The following is a 19746-nucleotide window of genomic DNA, read 5'->3' as shown; positions in this document are numbered from 1 at the left end:
TAATACGTTTGAGCTGGAGAGATGGCTCAGTGGTTAAGAGCACTGACTGCTCTTGCAGAGGTCCTGAGTTCAAATCCCACCAACCACATGGTGGCTCACAACCATCCGTAATGAGAGCTGACGCCCTCTTCTGGTGTGTCTGAAGAGAACAATAGTGTATTCATATACATAAAGTAAATAAATAAATACTTTTTTTTAAAAAAGTAATACACTCTACATTTGTTGTTGGAAAACTAGAAAATAGAGATAAACAAAAGAGCACACACAGCCCTACAGCCTTATGTTCAGGAAGAACCACCTGCTGACATTTTTGGTGTTTAGCATTTCTTTTTAATTTTTTTAAAGATATATTTCACACACCAGAAGAGGGCGTCAGATCCTATTACATATGGTTGTGAGCCACCATATGGTTGCTGGGAATTTGAACTCAGAACCTCTGGAAGAGCAGTCAGTGCTCTTAACCACTGAGCCATCTCTCCAGCCCCAGTGTTTAGCACTTCTATTCACCTTTTAAATACATTTAAAAATGAAATTGGGGTCCAGCAAGATGGCTTAATGCATAGAGTGCCTGCCAGGCAAGACTGGCCCCTGAGTTCTCTCCCTGGAGCTCACATAGAGGTAAAAAGAGACAACCAACTCACAAAGTTTTCCTCTGACCTCTATGTGTGGGCTGTAGGCACAACTACCTACATACATATATCATGAACACATACACACAAGAATGATAATTAATAACTTTAATCTCAGATCTCAGAAGACAGAAGCAGATGAGTGTCTGTGAGTGCAAAGTCAGCCAAGGCTAGCCACACTGTGAGAATTTCTCTCAAAAAAGAAAAAAAAAAAGCACCGTTACTACTGCTATTATTAGAGGCAAACACTCCTCGCTTCTCTGAAGAAGAAATCTAAAGAAATCCGAAGCTGCCCCCTGCACTGTGGGATCCCCAAGCTGTGCCCACGCTGCTCCGTGAGCTCTCACCCAAGACCTTGACCCAGAAGTATCTCTTTTCCTTTCTCCCACCTGCATGCCTTCCTCTCTTTCTTCATTCCTTTGTAGACTTTGGCAGGCTCTCACTATATAGCTCAGGCTGGCTTTCAACTCTCAGTCCTCCTTCTCGATCTCTTGAGAGCTGAGATTATGAGAAAATCTCACTGCACATTGGTCTAGCCATTATCCAGAAAACCTGATTAGGGACTGAGTTCCTTCCTGCTGTCAAAATACACTCCGTTAGCAACTAGTGCCCTGCTTTGCCCATAGCAGGGCAAGTTACAGGAGTGGGCAGGGCCTGGCAGACAAGCCACCACACTGAGGCAGCAGAGGGATGTGGAGTGTGCAGGACTTGGGTGACCATTCATTCTTCATTTGAGTTCAACAAACGCCATCAAGTCCCTAACTTGGGCAACATCCTTTCTAGGCTCTGAATGTGTCTCAAAGAAGAAATGGTTCCCACCCTTGGGAGTTCAGTTGACTATAGGTTCCCAATTGTTAGCCCTTTCCTGTTAGCCTACAGTCCGGGGGCCGCACCTCTAAATCTGAAGCCGTTGGTGCTAGTGCACTAGAATCATTCAGTCTGCTCAGGTCACCTTGCTGAGGGCCACCAGGGACCATTTTGGGGAAGAAATGTCAGTCCAGGCTCCTGGAGGACATTTACATGAGGTGATCCTGGAAGCTCTAACTATTGAGCTCTAACTTGGCCCTCGACTGAGCCTGAGGCAGCCACAAAACAACAGGTATGTGAGTCTCACACACAATCTGAATCTGCAGCTCAGCTCCACCCTCAATAAGTGACCTTGGGCAGTTCCTTCACCTCTATTAATCCCAGTCTGTTATCTGTAAAACAAGGGTAATCATATATGTTCTGCTTGAAATTAAACATTAATGTGCTTGATAGAGTGTCTGGCAAGCCATGTACATTACATATCACCATTACTAAATGAACTGAAACTAACTCATTCAAATTGTCACTAGGTAAAGCAGTCACAGTGAGGCCCTGAAAATAAGACATACAGAATGCTACATTCCAGCTTGTGAAGTCAGTCACCGCTGTCATTGTCACCGTCAGCTTCTGTACGTTATTTGGGTCCTAGGCCTCAGGAGCAACGCTGAATGGTCTATTCACCATTCAACTTTAGAAACGACAACCATAGACTCAGAGGATCCAGAGTGTCAGCTTCATACCCACTCTTAGTGCCTGACCCAGCATGAAAGAGATTCCCACCTCTCACTCCTTCCATGAACATTCCCTTGTCCGGCAGGTTGGACAAAGATGGGCAGTTTCACCTTACTGCTTTTTGGGAAGGTGGGTGAGGTAGGGAGAGGGAGGGATAGCCCAGGCCTGGGTCATTTACCCACCTCAAGGGTCAGAAAGCTGTGGAGACCCCAAGGCTGTTGCTGTGAGGTGAGAAGGGATAAGCCAGGTCTCTGTTGATGATGACATTTTCAAGTACTCACGGATGGCTCCGTTGCCATGGAGACCCTGAAGGTACTGAGCAAGTCATAGCGTCTCGTGAGTCGTGAGTCAGGTTCCACTTTATTTATTAAAAAAAAAGAGAGAGAGAGAACCAACGCCTTGACCTACGGAAGACAAAGCAAAGCTCCGGAGGCAGGTCAAGATGTCCGCTGCCAGGGGAGATGAATCAGTTGTGTTACGCACAGTTCTGGGGTCTCCTGACGTCAGCTGGTCACGAGAAACGTTTACCAAAATGTGGATGGTGTGGCAGCAGTGTAAATGGTAGACTATGGAAAACACAAAGAGAAATCACACTGCCGAGTGGAAATTGGGTGGCAGGAAACAGGTCCATTTCTCAGCTCTGCCCTTGGGGACTCTGCCCTTCCCAGATGTGAGTCCTCCAGCCCCCAAGGAAACTGTCACAGGCCAACCAGGGCTGGGCTGTCCCATCCATGTGTGACACCGTTGGAGTGTCCTCTCCGTTCAGGCTGAATCCAATGATTCCTCTGAGAGGGACAGAACCCTGGTAAAACAAGAGAGACCACAAGGAAGTTTCTCCCAGGGCCTTACTGCACGGGATGGGCCCTTTTCTCAGAGCTCCTGCAGAGGAAGAATAAGGCAATGAGGACTCCAGCTTCCATGGGCACTTTCAATGACATCCACCTTGCCTATCACCTCCTGGGAAGGGCCATTGTCACAGTGCCAGTGACACAAGAATCCTTTCCTTAACTTGGAACAGGTCCCAGGAGCCTAGATCTGTAGCAGAAGGGACAGAAAACCTGCTCATTTGTCTGGGTTCACTGTTGATCCCAGAGACTGAATGGGAGGATTTTATCTCTCCCTTCCCCTCTGATGTTGGGGTGGGCTCGCCTCCCACCAGCTCTGACTCTCCCCACCCTCTGACTTACTGACAGAAGACAAGCACAGTGATTAAACCCATGAGTGTTGAAGACAGGATGCTGGGTTTAAGCTCTTTCTGCCACTTACTGGCTATGTGCCTGGGGCCCCATTCCCAGAAGGGAGAGGTGAGCAGGATTTTAAAAGCCCTGTCTCAGTAAAGAGGTTTATCTAAAATCCAAATCCCCCTCTAGACACAGTGACTCACCCTGGAGGCAGAATCAAGAGGAGCCTCACATGTTCTGGGCCAGCCAGGACTATAGAGTAGGACCTCATCTCAAAGGTAGGACAAAGTCCGGTATGGTGCTGTCCCCTGAAGTCATCACTAGTTACTCTTCCCATTTGCCTTCGTTCAGGATGGCGCCCATGTTTCTGTTCTGGTTAGGGTTTCTATTGCTGTGATGAAACACCGTGACCAAAGAGCAAGTTGGGGAGGAAAGGGATTATTTGGTTTACACTTCCACATCACTGTTCATCCCTGAAGGAAGTCAGGACAGGAGCTCAAACATGGCAGGAACCTGGAGGCAGAGGCCATGGAGGAGTGAGTGCTGTTTCCTGGCCTGCTCCTCTGGCTTGCTCAGTCAGCTTGCTTCTTATAGATGCAAGGGATGGCACCGCCCACAGTGGGCTAGCACCTCTGCCACCAGTCACTAATTGGGAAGAAGTCTTAAAGGCTTACCTATATCCTGATCTTACGGAGGCATTTTCTCAGTCGGGGCTCCCTCCTCTCAGACGACTAGAGTTTGTTCCAAGTTGACCTATCACTAGCCAGCACAGTTCGCTCAGAGTGCCCGCCCCCACCCCACCCCCCCCCCACCCCCGCAAGGTTCCATGAGACCTATGGATTGGCTGCTCACTCCAGTCGTGTAGTCTCCCACCCTCTCCACCTGAGCAAACTTCAGCTGTCTCTTCGGGGGTGGAGTGGTATCTGTTTGGTTTTGGGGTGTGTGTACACCGTGTGTGCGTGTGCGTGCGCGCACTTCCTTTGGATGAGATTACCCTTTCTGTTTTTATCAGTTGAAGGGACACCTGCTCATCCTTGAAGACAGCATCACGAACCTCGCCCTGTAGCTGGAGAAACTGTTCAGGGTAGAGCACTTGCTGTTCTTTCAGAAGACCTGGTTAGAGATCCCTAGCCCACCGCCAGCCCTCACACAGAGACTCACAACTGCTGTGACGACAGTCTCCGGGATATGACTCCTTCCGGTCTCAGTGGGCAGTAAGCATGCACACAGCGCACAGACAGCACCCACACACATAAACTAAAGGAATAAAATAAAATTTAAATGTGATTTTTTAAAATTACCTCAACCTTTTGAAACTTCCTCTGAAGTGTAGACCAAACCACATCTTGCTCAGAACTACCTTGGCCGTCAGTAAAGAAATAAAGACAATGACAATGACCTCTTAATGCCCAAACAGCTGCAGCCTGCGTTGAGAACCCTTTTCAGTTTGTTAGGTTTTTTTTTTCTTTTTTCTTCTTTATCCATGTGTGTATATATGGGCATATGTGTGTGCATACAAGTGTGTGTTTGCGTGTTTACATGCATATGTGTGTGCACAGATATGAAGGCCAGAGAACAACTGCAGGTACCATCTACCTCCTGCCTCTCATTGGCTTGAGGCTCAGGCAACTAGGCTAGACTGTCTGGCCAGTGAGCCCCAGGAATCCTCCTGCCTCTGCCTTCCCAGAGCTGGGAATACAGCTGTGCATTACCACACCTGGCGATTGTACATGGATTTTGAGAATCAAGTTTGGACTTTGTGTTGCAAAAGAAATGCTTTTCTGGCTAAGCCGTCACTGCCAGCTCCCTTCTCAGATCTTTTTTTTTTTTTTTTTTAAAGATTTATTTATTATTATATCTAAGTACACTGTAGCTGTCTTCAGATGCACCAGAAGAGGGCGTCAGATCTCATTACGGATGGTTGTGAGCCACCATGTGGTTGCTGGGATTTGAACTCAGGACCTTCGGAAGAGCAGTTGGTGCTCTTAACCACTGAGCCATCTCTCCAGCCCCCTTCTCAGATCTTAAGACGAGTGTTAAGTCTAACTAATCTTTGCTGCCCTGGGACATGCCAGGCTACCATTCCATTCAGAGTTGGCTGTGACCAAAAAAAAAAAAAAAAAAAAAAAAAAAAGACAAAGCCCCATTTACAGGTGAGTAATTTACCCCTGAAGGCTAGATATGTGCTCTGGGGCATAAAGGAGTTACAACCCTCAGGAGTCCAGGATGGCAGGCACATGGACTCCCATACCTTTCACCACAAGCTGTAGAAAGAGCCTCAGGGATTCCAGAGCTTCTAACAGAACATGAGTGGAAAGAGACCAAAGTCTGGATTCCATCCTACCTCCATTAAAATTCACATGGTAACCAGTCATGGTGCGAAAATCCATACTCCCATAACCTGAGAGGCAGAGGCAGGAGGCTCGAAAGCCCATCTTCTGCTACATAGCAAGTTCTAGGCCAGCCTCAGTTGATAAGACCCTGTCTCAAAAAGCATACCACCCCTCTGCAAAGAATCATATACTGAATCTTCAAGGTGGTATTGAGAGCTGGCCTTCTGGATGTGATGAGGTCATAACAGTTCTAGGGAAGCTGTTAGGAGTGGGGTCTGTCCCCGTTCTGTCTTGTGAGTTTGAGGGACTTTTGAGATCTGAGGGGAACCCCCTCCCCCTTACAGGCTCAATAAGAAGTCAATCATCCCTGAGACAGAAAGCCACCCCTTTGAACGGATTGGGTTCTTATCTTAATAAACTTCTGTGTTTAGAAGCCACCCAATCCCTAGTATTTGGTTACAGCAGCCCTAAGAAACTAGTTCTGTATCTCCAATCCTCTCCTCAGTCTCCTGAGGTCAATTCCCAGGCTGTGCTATCTGTGTTGTCAAAACAGAACACACACAAGACAGATGATGTAACCATACCTTGCCCCACAGGTTAGGACAGATGAGCACAGGAAACGTCTGAGCCTCCAAGCCATCAGGCCAAGAGCTATTGCATAGACTAGGGCCGTGAAGTCAGAACCACCCCTGCCTGACACAGCACGCCACATGACCCTCAGACTAGGCCTCACCTGAACCTCACCAGGTCCCACAGATGCGCTGAACACTGTTTCCTGCCCCTAACCTAATGTCAATAGCAGTTTCTTTGTTCACATCTGGCTTCCCACAGATGAGCAGTGGGTCTGAACTATCTGCTCTAAGCTTTGCCTCTTCTACAGAGTTCGAGAGCTCATACATCATCTTCATCAAGCCAGGCTCCCACTCAGACCTTCCAAAAGCTCCTATAGGCCCAGAGTCAACCCCAGCTCTGTAGCAGAGCCGCATCCAACCCAGCCCTTGCTCCCTTACTCGGCCTACTTCTCTCTGCTCGTCTCCATCCTTGACCTCCATGTATGGGTCTTCTAGAGGTGCCTGGATGAAAGCAAAGTCCTCCATCCTGCCTTTACCCTTCTCTTCCTTTTCCTGAGCAATATCCTGCCACTGGGGTTACCAGTGGCCCCCCACCCCCAACTTGCCCTTTGTCTATATAATATGACAGGCTGGGAGGCAGAGGCAGGTGACTCTCTGAGTTAGAGGCCAGTCTGGTCTACATAGAGAAACATATATTCATGGTTTATGTCAGAAATATACATATACACATACATACATACATACATACATACATACATACATACATACCACCTCTCTGCAAAGAATCATATACTGAATCTTCAAGGTGGTATTGAGAGCTGGCCTTCTGGATGTGATGCGGTCATAACAGTTCTAGGGAGGCTGTTAGGAGTTATGACATGATATATTATGTACATCTGACATCTGTTCATGGTGAGTCCCTCATACTAGAACATGACAGTAGAAACACGGCTGTTTGTTTGTTTGTTTGTTGCTATATATTCACAAGGCAGAGAAGAGCACTTACCACGTAAGAGAAACTCAGTGTCTTCTTGGGACATGAATGAATGTGTCATTCTTTTTAAAATAATGCCTTTTTTAAAAATAGTTTTAAAATATTTAAAAACTATTTTTAAAATAATACCTACATGGAGGGAGTGGGCGGCAGTAAAGATGTAAAGTGAATAAATAAATAAATAAATGAAAAATAAATAAATAAATAAATGAAAAATAATACCTACAAGGGCTAGAAGATGTCTTTCTAGTGGTTAAGTGCATTGTTCGCCCTTGCGGAGGACCTTGGTTCAGTTCTCAGCACCCACATGACTGCTTACAACCATTCATGATTCCAATTCCAGTAGACTGGATGCTCTCTTCTGATCTTAGGCACCAGGCACTCATGAGGTGCACAGACAATACATGTGATCAAAACACTCACACATATAAAAGATAAATATGTTTAAAATGGTACCTACAGCCATGCATCTTTAAAGATTCAATGACATTTTTTAAAAGGAAGTTAAACTGGGCATTGTGGTGCCTACCTGTAACCTCAGTTGCTTAAGAGGCTAAGGCAGAAGGATCTGAGTTTGGGGCCAGCCTGGGCTACACAGAAAAACTCTGTCTCAAACACACACATGCACACACATACACAAACACACACACACACACACACACACTCACTCACTAACACACACACATGCATAACAATACCTACAATAATAATAACTAATAATTTAAAGATTAAATAAATACAGAAGATGCTCGGCTTGGTATTTAAAGCTTAGCCACTACAGGACACTGCAAGCAAGTTGCCGACACTGTGGCTATTGTTGTCACCTTTAGTTTGTGCTAATTGTCTCATGAAAAGATAAGTTTGAGACCAAATGCCTCAGCCAGGGATACAGTGTAGTGTTAGAGTGTTTGCCTAATAAACACAAGGCTCAAGTTCAGTTCTCAGCACTGCAGATGAGTGGATGGATGGATGGATGCATGGATGGATGGACGGAAAAATGGATAAATGACATCATATGATGCTCAAGCCTCTACTCTCCGGCCCTTTACTCTACTTTGGGGTTCAAGCAGCAACCCCTCCATCTCTCCATGAGCTGGGCAGCAAGCTTTTGTCCTTGCTGACAAGGTCACTCTCAGGATCTGTATCTAATGGTCAGGAGACCTCCAGTCCAGGTCTGGGCAAGGGGCCGTGGGTAGAACCCAGACAAGGCTTCAGAAACCCAGTGATTACCCCCTAGAGCAGGCCCCACATCAAAGCTACTCTCAGAGGGGCGAGGCCTCTAGATAAATGAAAGATTAAAAAAGACTTGGTCTCCACAGGCCACAGGGAGAGGCAGCCCACAAGTGGCCACAGAGGGGAGGCTCTGACAGCCCTGGCTGTACCCGTCTTGAAGAGCAAGAGTGAGGTATCCAGATTTTGGACCCAAGAAAGGGGAACCAAGGAGAGGTGACTTGAGTGGACCTGGACTCACATTATTCTATGTCTGCCTTTTCTCCCAGGCCATAGTTACTCCTTTATCCTTTCCCAGTCAGGCAGCAGCCAGGAGGCTCAGTGGCCAAACTCTGGGTCACTCTTGCAGAGATCTTATTTCGTCATTGCGTTTGGTCATTGGGGTTTGTGCCCTCCAGCTCGGGAGCCTGTAATGAGGAACTCTTGGCCCCAGCCTTCCTCCTCAGGGAAGGTCTGTAATTAGCGCAGGAGGCCAGGCTGAGGAAGCTCAGACAATGTCATTTGAACCAGGATGAGACAGGGCTCAATTGCTAGTCTGCACTTTTTTTTTTCCTGGTGCCAATTCATATACAAAACTCTGGCAAGCTTAACCCTTCCCTGGTTGGGCCTTAGTGCTGAGATTTCAGCTTGGCATACCATCCATCCTTAGGCGTAGTCTGTGCAACCCTTGATGTCCCTACACTTCCGTGGGGACTTCCCAAACATCTCCCCATCAATCTTGCAAGCCTTCACTGAGCTGAAGGTAAATCTCTCCAGCAAGAAGAGTCCAATTCCAAGAAAGAAGGCGCATGCCAGAGGCCACTGGCAAATGATCCAGTGCAGGAGAGGACCAGTCAGATGGTGAGGACCATTGCATGCAAGGAGGAGAGCTGCATGGAAGCCACGAGTGCAGGATGCCCCCATGGAGGATAGGATGTGGTAAATATAGCCTGCAGGAGTCACCTTCCTGGGGCAGAGTTCACTGCAACCTGGGTAGGATGCTGAAATCCCAGGGAGAGAGGAGGTGAGAGAAGCCTGCCCTGAGACAGATAGAACCTTACTGACAAAAAGGTGAAGTCCCGCTTCCCTGTCATGTCCCCGAGGGACTTGCTCCCATCACTATACTTCATCTCCCCGTAGACTACAACCTGTCTGGTATCCACTGGAACGTGAACAACTATGGTGTCTCCTCATCGATACTCTTGGGTGCATCGGTATTACGCCGGTACACAAAAGGTGCTCAATTTATGCTCATTGAACCTGGGGCTGTCACTCAGTGGGCAGAGGGTTTACCTATCATACACAAAGCCCAAGGTTTTATCTCAGTATCACATGAATCAAGTGGCACACGCATGTAATTTAAGCATTCAGGATCTGTACCAGAGGTCATACTTGGCTACATAGGGAATTTGAGGCCAACATAGGCTACATGAGACTCTGCCTTTAAAAAAAAAAAGTGTCCATTAAATAAAGTCAGGCCTCAATAAAAGAATATACTCTACAACCTTTCCAAGAATGTATTCAGAGTGTGGCACCAGGACCTTGAAAAACACATCAAAATCTGCCCAACAGCTTCTAGAAATCACATAAGACAAGGCCAAAGCACCGTGTGTGTGTGTGTGTGTGTGTGTGTGTGTGTGTGTGTAGAGTCTACAAACCAGGGAACAAATTCTTCTAAGGCATCTAAAAGAATGCTCAGTTCTACTGAAGAGAAATGTAAGTTTAAAGTATGCTGGTCAGGTTAGTGAGATGGCTCAGTGAATAAAAGCACTTTGCCATGCAGACCTGAGAGCCTGGCTTTAGCCCTCAGATCTTACAATGGAGGGAGAGAACTAACTCCAGACAGCTGTCCTCTGACCTCCACGTATGTCATGGCACTTGGCACCCATGTTCACACACACACACATACACATTCACACACACACACATTCACACCCACACACACAGACACTCACACACATACACACACACACACCAACGCCACCATCACCACCAATAATAATAATAGCAAATGAAATTCTAAAATATTTAAGTCATTAGTTCATTTCTTATGTGTCTAGGTGTTTTCTTGCGTGGTCCTAAAGAGACCATGTGGGTGCTGGGACTTGAACCTGGGTCTTCTGGTAAAGCAGCCAGTATGTTTAAGCACTGGTCCATGTCTTTAACTCCCAAATAAAACATTTTTTTAAAACCCCATTTGAAGGGCTGGAGAGATAGATGGCTCAGTGGTTAAGAGCACTGACTGCTCTTCTGAACATCCTAAGTTCAATTCCCAGCAACCACATGGTGGCTCACAACCATCCGTAATGACATTTGACACCCTCTTCTGGTGTGTCTGAAGACATCTACAGTACATATAACAATAAATAAATCTTTGGGCTAGAGCAAGTTGGACTGGAGTGAGCAGAGGTCCTGAGTTCAATTCCCAGCAACCACATGGTGGCTCACAACCATCTGTACAGTGTACTCATATACATAAAATAAATAAATAAATCTTTAAAAACACACACACACACACTGAAGCTAGGTGTGGTGGAAAATGCCTTTTAATCCCCGCACTTAGGAGGCAAAGGCAGGTGGGTCTCTGTGAGTTCAAGGCCAGTCTGTTCTACAGAATGAAAACCTGTTTCAAAAACAAAATAAAAACCAAATAACAAAACCAAACAAACAAACAAACAAACAAACAAAAAACAGTAGAAGATACTTCCTAATCTGGAAAAATATAAAGTTCTGATGCCTTTCTGTTTGAGAGACTAGATAGACCAGCAACTCCATCCATTGCCTGTGGGGTGTGAACTGTGGGCCAGGGTACTTGCTATCCAGGAACACCTTTCAACCCCTATGCAGGTTCTCTTTGAGTCTGCCGTTTGGCTTCCGGAAACCCATCCTATAAACAAGCAGGACTCAGACAAGTCTATCACTGCAGCATTGTCTCTTAAAGTGAAAAACTGGAAACTATCCAAATGTCCATTTTCCAGGACCAGGTTAGTACACTATGGCACAGTCACACAATGGGTGGCCGGGCAGCACTGGGGAGAGGAATGAGGAAGTTCTCTGTGTGCTAATGCAGGAAAATCTCCAGGACAGATTAAGGAAAACCAGCAAAACTGCAATGTGCTTAACACACTGGGGACACAGGGGGAGTCCCACTTCGTCTACACGATCACATGAACAGCAAAGAACGAGACCTAGAAAGTCGTAAAACTGATTATATCTTAGTGGGCGGCTGAGATCTTTGCAGACGGCCGTAAGATGTGGGATGCAGACATGTTTCATTAAATTCCCTTTCTACATCTGAGGTATCTCAACTTGTTTATCTCCTCAACAAAATGTAAAGGACAGCCAGGCATGGAGGTGCACACCTTTAATCCTGGCACTTAGGAGGCAAAGGCAGGCAGATCTCTGAGTTTGAGGCCAGCCTGGTCTATGTAGTGAGTTCCAGGCCAGCATGAAGTACATAATGAGAGCCTGTTTCAAAATAAAACAAAAACCAAACCAAACCAACATTTAAAAGACAATAGAACAAAAATAAAACACCCCAAACAGCCCAGAGTTCTGTCTGTTCTCCCTCACGGGGTTGCCTGTGTGTGGTTTTTCCCTCCCTTGTTCGGTTAAGTTTCCTGGAGACCCTAGATTCCAGTAAATGGCAAACTCAAGAGCACAGACTAGGAAATCAGACTAAAGATGCTGTGATCCAGACAGGATGATGTATCTCTCTGAGCCTCAAGACAACAGTGAATAATCTCAGTATTAGCTTGCATAGGTTAACCAGACCCCAGAACACCCAACTCCATGTTTGCGTTCCTTGCCCCCTGGTGTTGGATTGCTGATGTTTGTCTTACTGATTACAGGAGCTCCTTAGCGATGGAGGAGATTGAGGCATGCACTGTACATTGGGAAAGCACCCACCAGAAGGAAGCAGGGCCACGGTAAAGGGAGGTTTATGAAAATTCTTCTTACAACAAAAAATAAAAACACCACACCATGCTTGTTGATGTCTGATTGCATTGTGTACTGAAGACCTGAAGCTCACCAGGACAGGCCCCCAGAAGTCATTGCTCACTGATACTGAGTCTCCCCATTGTCCCCAGGATGATCAGAGATTGACATTCTCAGTGGTGCCCTAAGCTCCTTCAGATAACTGCCCCTCGCATCTGCTCTGGAAGCATTCTCTCATTGTCTTCTCTTGGATCCTCAGACTGGGGGCCGCCTACAAGGAGCCAGTCCCTGTGAGAAATTGGCTGGGCCTGGTGGTATGTGCATATGATCCTGGGACTTAAGAAGCTGAGGCAGGAGACTGATGACTTGGGGCCATTCTCAAAGTCCCATGTGTGCATTGAGGTGACTTCAGCTACATAGATATCTACACCTGCATCTATATCTATCTATATTGGATTTTTTGTTTGCTTGTTCATTTTTGTTTGTTTGTTTTTGAGACAAGGTCTCTCTATGTAGCTCTGACTATCCTGGAACTCACTATGTAGAGTTCACAGGCCTACCTCAGCCTCTGAATGCTGGAATTAAAGCCAGTATGCCTGGCTCACAGCTATATATTTTAAGTAGACAAACAGAACAAACAGACAGACAGACAGATAAAGAGAGAGAAATGGGGTGGGGGTACATTCCATTTCATAAGCACATGGAAGGCCTCCCTGGGGAGCCCTGGTCCTCTTCCAGCCAAATAGAGGTTCCAGATGGGTGGGCCAGCCAGAAAGAGGCTCCAGGTGGGTGGGCCTAACAGGATGGCTCAAGATTGAGTTTCAGAATGCACACATGGGCACCCTACCTTGATCTTTGAACACATGTTGCTTTCTTGCCACACAGCCACAGACAAATGCATCCATTCCATCCACGTTCCCTAAGGAATTGGTGCCCTCAGTTCTGAGTTTTCATAAACATCTGGAAAGTACATGTGCTCTTGAGATGCTGCTGCTGCTGCTGGTGGTGGTGGTGGTGGTAGTTGGTTCAGGATTTCGTAGACAGGGTCCCATGTAGCCCAGCCTGACCTCAAACTCACTACATAGCCAAGGCAGTCCTTGAACTACTAATCCTCTTGGGTGCTCAGCTCATACCTGACTTTGCAGTGTATATTTCCCTTTATGGTGATTGCCACGGCCAAGACGGCTGGGTCTCTGTTTGCTCTACTCAGCCACTGAGGTTAGGGCTAATCCCTAAAAGGGAGTATGCCCAAGACCCCTGGGATCTGATGCACACGGTATCAGAGAAACCTCCACCTGGACCCGCTTATCCAGTGTTTCCACCTAGCAAACACTGGGGAGAGGTAAAGACTACGTCTGCCAAGGTCTTGCCCCCTCCCCGCCCCCAGCAGGCCAGGAAGACCCCTGATTATCTGTGCTTGGTCCAGTCCCAAAGGCCAATAATGCAGTTGAAAAATGACATTAAAATCAAATTTCCAACTCTGTTGTTTAACATCTGGGTGGCCTTGGACAGATATAACCTCCCGGAGTCTCACTTTCTTTATGAAGTAAAAACATTTGTGCCTCTCAGCCTCACTGCTGCCTTGGAGAAGTGCTGCTCACGATGGCACTGATGAAGCATGTTGTTGTTTAAAAGATCTATTTTTATTATTTTTGATTATTCATATGTGGGGTCGTATGTATACCTATATGTGCAGGTGCCCCAGGAGGCCGGAAGATGCCATTGGAGCACCTGGAACAGGCAAATTTGAGCTGCCCTCTGTGGGTCCTTTGCAAGAGCATACATACTCTTTTTAGCCTTGGATGGTTTTTAGTAGAAAATAATATGGAAAAGAGGAGATAAGAGTATCAGACCAAGGCAGAGCACAGCGAGTGGCATGCACTTGCATGAGATTCCATCACACAAGGTGAACCTCAACAAATTCAGCTCTGAGCATCCACACAGCCAAGTCAAAAAGGAGGGAGACGCTGGGGCTTCAAAATCCACTTGATTTAACATAGGCTCAGCAGCAGAAGGAGAAAAAACTTGCCTGGGCCTTCTTAAGTTCAGATAAGTTACAAGGTGGGATGGATGTTACAGAAGTGGAGGGGGCACCCTCAGAGTACAAGCCATCTTCTCTGTTCTTTGGGAGTTTATGAGTTAAAGTGCTTGACAGTGACCATCAGAGTAGCTAGCATACAGTTAGTGCTAATATGTGCCTACTTATTTCTCCCTTCCTCCCTCTTTCCTTCTGCTGATGCTATCTTCTCCCTAGAGCAGTGGCTCTCAGCCTTCCTCACACAGTGATTCTTTGATAGAGTTCTTTATGTTGTGGTGACCCACCCCATCATGAAATTACTTGGGTTACTACTTCATAACTGTAATTTCGTTACTGTGCATCATAATGTAAATGTCAGTGTTTCCGATGGCCTTAGGGACCTCTGTGAAAGGGCCATTCGGGCCCCCAAATGGGTCATGACCCGCAGGTTGAGAACCACAGCTCTTAAAGGATTTCTGTGAGATCTCACAGGCAAATAAGGATTCCATTACTCGTTGTGCAGCCAGACTGTCTCCTCTGGTTTGGTTCCATGTTATCACCTGTGATTCAATGTGGGAATCTTTGTAAACTTCGATGTCCCCTGATCTTAGGTCCCAAGAAGCCCCCACCCACCTACCAGCCACCTGGGCTTAGTCTCCACCTCAGAACAGACATCAATCCCAGGAGCTTGAGCTGTGGCTTCCCCTTATACCCTACATAGCTCCAGGCTGCTCCCTCCGACCACCACACTCATGGAACCCAGCCACGTGCAAAAGCACAATTAATATTCCACTCAGTCTCCCCAGCCCCGCTGCATGCTGGGAGAAGATGGAAACCAGATCTGCAGCTGCACACGCTGGCAGTAGCATGCGTACAGAGGTGAGAGCTGGTGCTTTCTCCTTCATAGGCATGTGCAAACGCATGAGTGTTCATGTGCTCTCATGCGCGCACACATACACATACAGACACACACACACACACACACAAACATGCACAGACACACATACATACATACACACACAGAGACACACACACAGACACACATACATACACACACACAGACATATACACAGACACACAGACACACATACATACACACACACACAGGCATATACACAGACACACATACATACATACATACACACACACACACATATACACACACACACAGAGACATGTGTCCACACATGTTGGTAGCACACAATCAGTATAAGCCCCTCATTTAGCCTAGGGCCACACCTTTCTGACCACGGCTATTCTTCACCCATGTGTGCACCACGGGCTGCATGCTAGCTTCCAGATAATCACAGCACATAGGACTCCTTAGACACAGGGTCATATCTGTACTCTGAAGAGAGGGAGGCAAAGTTAGCATTGTCTCAGTCAAGGGGAGGAACCAGGATTGTCCAGTATTATACAGGCATTTTGCAGGGAGACTATGGCAAGAGCTGGCCAGCTTCACCTCCCCTGCCCACTGTCCCTGTTGTGCTGACTCTGAACAGGCTAAGATTTTAGCAAAGTCTTTGACCTGAAAGCCTGAGAGTGTCTCGAAGTTTCTCCATAATAAGCCACTTCAGTCTCACCAGAGGTTGGGAAACTTAGGCCTGGTCAGCGCTAGCACTCACAGCAGAAGCAAGCCTCCAGCTTTCTTTACTCTTGCCTTTCCTCTCAGCCCCACAGTTATTGCTCTGCCAGCCCTAGGTGGGGCAGGATTTCAGGGGAGTGTCCCTTATGGGACAGGAGGAAATAACTGGCTCTGTTGATTTTTCTCTCCACAATTTAGACTTAAAGAGACTAAAGCGGCGGGAAGAACCAGGAGGCTGGAGTGGATGTCCTTGAGAGATGGAGCTGAGTGGTGTGGGCTAGGCAAGCATCTAGAAGGAGAGGGGCTGTGTGCAGGTGACTCCCGGAGGTGCAGAGGGCTGTGAATTTAAAGCTGGAGACCAAAGAGGAAGCGGGTGGAGCTGTTCCCCAGCAGACAGAGGGCCAAGGAGGCGGACTTGCCTCCAGTCCAGGACAGTAGAGCGAAATCCAGGGGAAAAAAAGTGAAACCGGTTACCAGGAAAGGGCACTGGACCGGAGGCAAATGTTTTCTTAGTTCTCAAAGAACTTCAGTCTTCAGAGAATTTAAAGAGGAGAAAAGATCTGTCTTTAAAGCCATTCAAAGGAAGAGCACCTGTGACTCACTGGCTGCCCAAGACGCTAGAAGGCTCTTCTCTAAACTTAGCCCTTTCCCCAGTGAGCAAATTCAGTTCTTCTGGGATGAGCGGAAAGGGTCACAGGTTAACAGTCCTAGCTCTGCCTCCTGAGGCTAGGGCAAGCCAGCCATGGTCCTAGGCCCCAGTTACCTATAAAAGAAAGATTTCTTCATCTATAGACTGGACATAGTGACAATATCATTTCCCTGAATCTAAGATGGCACCTGTGATATGAAACACCATTACCTTTAACACATAGCCGGGGCATCCACTGTCCACTGAACTGTGACATCATCAGTTACACACGTGACTTCAGTGGTGTTGACCTGTGTGCAAAGAAGCAGGTCAGAAAAGAAACAGAGGTCAGAAAAGAAACAGAGTCAGAAAAGCCCAGAACTTGTAGTGCAACGTTGTCTCAAGAATTGAACCAAATGGTGGTGGCGAATGCCTTTAATCCCAGCACTTGGGAGGCAGAGGCAGGTGGATTTCTGAGTTCGAGGCCAGCCTGGTCTACAGAGTGAGTTACAGGACAGCCAAGGCTACACAGAGAAACCCTGTCTCGAAAAAACAAAAAAAAAACAAAAAAACAAAAAAAAAAAAAAAAAAGAATTGAACCAAATAACACAGCTAAAAAACTTAGTGCGAGGCACAATGCAAGACCTCAGTAAATGTCAGGGTGGAGAGAGGGCGGACACAGGCCAAGGGTGTGGAGAAGGGGACACTAAGATGTGTGACAGCCAGAGTTAGAAACCACCCTCCTTTCCTGGCAGGATGCCACTCCAAAGATTCAAGTTAAGCCCCAAAAGGGAGACAGAGGAAAAACAGCCCTGCAACCCATTCTAGAGAAGCACAGAGAACAAAGGGCCCCCACCTGCACCCCGGAAGTCAGTCTGATCTCCAGGATGAATGTGTTTTCATTCCCCACAAGTTCCTGCTCAAGTGTGCCAAAACGTTTTTTCCTTTACGAGGCAGGCAAACAAGGCAGGTTTACTTTGGGTGACCTTCCCACCACCACCCGGGGCCTGCCAGCCACAAGAAACACCCACCTGCCACCCTCCAGGTAGCTCCTGGTAGGAGTCTAAAAAGCCTGAGTACCTGGTCATCCGAGTGCCAGACTTGGTCTAGCACTCTGGGTTCCCAACTCCTCATTTGGAAGATATTTGTTAAAGAAGGGACCCTAGGAAGGGTCACTACCTCATGCCCCATCTTACACGTGGCTTAGAGAAGAGTGGTGACACACCAGATTGTCTGTATGACCACACACACACACACACACACACACACACACACACACACACATCCCACAATGCATTGCACGCCAGCAAGCGCCTGACTCTCCACCTGACCTTCAGGCCCAGGACAGACAGGAGGCTTATCTTTGCCCTTTTCTTCCTGTGCGTCACTGACACTAACTGTGTGGAGATGTCATTATGCGGGAGGCTTTTTGCTTCACAGCTGAAGCTGCCACTGCTACAGAGCAGCAGTCATGTGTGTCACCAGGCCCCTTTGCAGGAGGAGCTGAGCTCGGTGAGAACAAGTTCACCTAGCACTCACAAGGCCCCCGGGGTCCACTCAGGATAAAAGGGATGTGTTTCTGACCACCTCCTCCCTGGACTGGGGAAAGGGAGAGGAGAAGGTTCTGATACAAGTTCCTTACCAGTGTTTTTGTAGACTAGAGCCTCTGCCTCTGCGTAATGAGAGCAAGCTCGTGTCCACATCAGGGCTCCACATTCCTTACAACTGTAGCACACCCCACTACCCCATCCCACCAAGCCTTTCTTTCTCTGCCACACCCTGTTCTCCCATTGCCTGAAATACTCTTCCCTCCATTTTACCTCCAGATGATCTAAATTCATGATTTGGCTCTGAGTTTACCCTGCTCAAAGAGGCCTTCCTCACCCACACAGTTATATCAAACTGTTTTATTTCTTCATAGCTCTTTGCGATGTCTTTTAAGAACCCATCCCAACTAATCTCAAGTACCTAGACTCGGGGATGCTAGTAGCAGGTAACACTTATGTGAGCAGAAGTGGCCAGGCATCCTTATCTTGGCTGGACTCTGCCATTCCATTTATTCCAGGAAGTTCTGCTTATCCCTTGTTCCAGGCTCTGCTTGCCTGCTTTTCCTTCTTAGCCCTTCCCAACCCCCACCCACCTTTGCCACCAGGATTTCTCTTGGGAGACCTTGCTTCTCAGACTCCACAGGAGGTACCGGAACTAAAAAACCTCCCCAGGATTACTTTCAATGTTTTCCTGGGGTGTTCACCTGGATAAGAATAAGGAGACACAGAGCACTTTAATCCTACTTATCCTAAACTATATAATCTTCCCCAATCACTTAAATGGTACCTATGTCTCTAATTACAGAGAGACCTGGGGGTGGGGGGCACACTGGCACAATTTCCAGCCAACCTCAGGCAGAGGGACACTTCTGCTCCTCCTGGGAGCCCACAGGCACTCTGGCTCAGGAGCCAGGACTCCAGACACCTGCTGCCACAGACTCGCCCATGAGAGACAGTCTTGTCCACCCACCGGGGCAGAGCCACGGCCCTTTTCCTGAGAGAAGGGTCAGTGACTCTCCTGTTTTAATAACCCTCAACTGACCCATGACCTCACTTAGTTCTATCTACCATTGTGGATAGAACTGATGTCTTTCAGGTTCAGCCTAACTCTTCAGGGTGGCATTGCTCATCAGTAGGCTCTAGAACACTAGGCCCCATGCTAGTTTCTCAGGTGCAAACTCTGGAGGAAGCCTTGGCGCCAATGGTCATGTGATAGACTAGAGGGTCCAGAACTCTGCCATCTAGGCCATGAGCTGGGAGTATAGCAAAGCCGCCTGCCTGCTCACTGACTCTTGGCTAGCAAACAGCTTTGGTCTCAGGTGATGATTTTCAGCAATGGATACGACTGAGCTGTGATGATGATATCTTTACTTCTTAAAGGTCCTGAGCTAAATACTCAAGCAAGGAGGACACACTTAATCCCATGCATAACTCTGAGCAGGAAACAGTGGACCCAGCCCTCTAAGGAGTACCGTTCTGAGGCACTTTCCCTTGTCTGGGTGCTGAGAGATTGTTTATCAGCCCTTTTAAGAGATTAAGTTGTCGAAGCAGCAGGCTCCTTAAGTAATGAGTC

At 47.3% G+C, this 19746-nt stretch overlaps 1 long non-coding RNA gene across 5 annotated transcripts; it reads right to left on the bottom strand.

The window, feature by feature from the left end:
- Positions 1 to 722: 722 nt before the first annotated feature.
- Positions 723 to 17880, bottom strand: Gm31473. Of its 5 annotated transcripts, none has more exons than XR_866532.1 (4): positions 17707 to 17880; positions 16858 to 16937; positions 3553 to 3740; positions 723 to 2970 (listed from the first exon to the last, which is right to left on the bottom strand). It is a non-coding gene; the product is annotated as a predicted gene, 31473 (long non-coding RNA). The 5 variants fall into 5 exon arrangements; XR_866531.2 differs by having other exon boundaries at positions 2506 to 3047; XR_866534.2 differs by lacking the exon at positions 17707 to 17880 and adding an exon at positions 17483 to 17550 and having other exon boundaries at positions 2506 to 3047.
- Between the last annotated feature and the right edge of the window lie 1866 nt (positions 17881 to 19746).

This window comes from Mus musculus, chromosome 2, assembly GCF_000001635.26.
Source record: "Mus musculus strain C57BL/6J chromosome 2, GRCm38.p6 C57BL/6J".
In the NCBI taxonomy this organism is placed as follows: Eukaryota; Metazoa; Chordata; class Mammalia; order Rodentia; family Muridae; genus Mus; species Mus musculus.
Note: the sequence above shows the minus strand (reverse complement) of the source record. Positions and strands in the feature narration are given on the sequence as shown.